The sequence below is a fragment of the Cephus cinctus genome, unplaced genomic scaffold (assembly GCF_000341935.2).
Source record: "Cephus cinctus unplaced genomic scaffold, Ccin1 Ccin1_scaffold1371, whole genome shotgun sequence".
Lineage (NCBI taxonomy): Eukaryota > Metazoa > Arthropoda > Insecta > Hymenoptera > Cephidae > Cephus > Cephus cinctus.
The window spans coordinates 149,367-151,478 of record NW_014333774.1 but is presented as its reverse complement, the minus strand read 5'-3'; the positions used below and the strand labels follow the sequence as shown (position 1 = coordinate 151,478).

At 49.7% G+C, this 2,112-nt stretch overlaps 1 long non-coding RNA gene across 1 annotated transcript in view; it reads left to right on the top strand.

Annotated features, from left to right (window-relative positions):
- LOC112495157 overlaps window positions 1-2,112 on the top strand; it is a 143,346-nt gene that overhangs the window by 98,809 nt on the left and 42,425 nt on the right. The window contains exon 7 of the long non-coding RNA XR_003061449.1: window positions 423-651. This is a non-coding gene — a long non-coding RNA (uncharacterized LOC112495157). The remainder of the gene's footprint in view (window positions 1-422; window positions 652-2,112) is intronic.

Here is a 2,112-nt window from a genome sequence, read left to right as displayed (position 1 = left end):
GGGGGGGGTAGCTCAGCGACGACAATACCTTACGGTTCAGCGAACTCACTTTGGAATCGCAGTTGAATCGAGATTTGAGCTTCGAGGTTGCGTCGGGGGTCTCTATTTAAACTGGACACGTGACTACGTTTACGTTTGGAGGGTGTCTTTATCCTTTGAAAACCAAAATCAAATATATTGTTTGATGGGCGAGTCTATGGAGCCCTTGGAGCTCTCGGTATCCTCCTCCCTTATTCACGTGAATCGGACTGGAAGAGATTGCGTGACTTTATTGGCTATTTCTGATCGATCGGGGACTAATGCTTTCTTAATTGGGTCTCGGAAAAATATTTCGACCTCAGGGCGAATCCGCACGACGACTTCGCTAAGGATTCCCCAGACGTACGTGTGGAAATGAAATTTTTTCGAAAATTTTTTTTCAGATTCCTCTTGCCCCGTGGATCGTGACTTTCGATCTGGACGAGAGGGGCGATTGCGTTTCACGAGATCGCATGGAAATTTCTAAGACTCGAATCACCGGATGCCCTTCCGAACCGGAAGTCCAAAGGAATGGAAAATTCTCGCTTAACAACTGCGACGAGCGTCCGTGACGGTGGCCCGTCTATGTATATCGAACGAAGGAGATAACGCTCCTCTTTACCTGGATGCGCTGTAAGTATGTAAATTTCCCGGACTCCCGTCCTTCTTCGTCCGAGAGAAGTTTAACCGGGAGACACGCGGGGTCTGATCGATAAGATTCAATTTACTTGCACCAAAACGGGTATACTTGGTGATATAGCTCGAGAACGTTAGTTACCTCCGTGACGTTATTGCCTTGGTAATAACGTGACAGTAATTTATATGTAAAATCGTTCTGCCGAATATTTCCAGAGACGCGTAAACAGAGCCCTGTAGGATGCGGTAGGAAGGATTTTCAAAAGGTGCATCGGCACTCGTGACACTTACGTGGAGATTACGTATATATACGTATACGTTATACTTTTCCCTCATCCATTTCTCTACCTCTCCCGCTCAGTCTCCACCTTGATTCTGTACCCTTTCAAGGATTTACAGAAGCAATAGACGCCACAGGGATTTTCAGTTGTACCTTTAAAGGTAGAAAATACAGTCTCTTATCGATAACTTAGCCAGCCGGGTTTTCTCTTATCTTGGTTAACCGAGTGATAGATGCCATCCTCGCGAACCACCCCTCAGACCCCGCCTTACCACCCTCGGGGAACGCACTTGAAAGAACTGCATTACATCGGAGCTCTTGCGAGCGCGAATAAATCTACTCGGCTTTCTCGACTTCTCCGCAGCGCTCGCTACTTCACTCTCGATTCGATATATACAGGGGGGGTGTAGGTGGCGAGAGAGAAGATCCTCGGGTTCGCAGGAGCTCTATACGGAGAATGGAGAAAACGAAGAGGACGGTATGGACTACCCCGAAGAGAGAGAGAGTGAGAGGGATGAAGCCCTTATAGGCTTTTCTAGGGGTTGCGCGCTATGGGTTCCGATGGCTTTCCGTTCCCTGTAGCTCCCGTGGGATTCGAATTGCCTCGGCGTCCCTGGTACTCCTGGTACTCCTGGTATTACTACGGGATACAGCATCCCTCGCCACTGTTCCCTAGCGCGTTAAGCAGAGGGTGCTGCCGAAATCCTATATGGGAAAAACCCGATCGCCCGTGTCTCGACTTCGTTCGAATGCAGATAGGAGGGGGGAGAGGGGGGGGGGTAGTGTCGGTGCTTCTTAAACGCCTTTCCTACTGTTATTATTATTTTTCTTCTTTACTGTTATTATTATTAACTCAAAGATACGGTAAGGGATATTTCCTAGAAATAATGACCGGAGGGGATGCTGGGCTTGAATATACGGGCTCGGGCGACTGCCTGCCCGTGACTCGAGACGCCGGCGCCTCCCTGGCGACTCTTCCGCACCCGGATGGGAAAAACTACCCCTAAGTACTGGCTAAAGGATTGTCAATGCTCTCCTCAGCCGACGTCTCACCCCACTGCGACAGAACTTCCGAGAGAGGATCTTCTTTTTATTCAATGCTCGGCCACCCTCTTAACCCCTCCGCCCGTCACCACCTACCCGCTCCTGTATAGCTTCCCCTCCGATCCCCCCCCCCC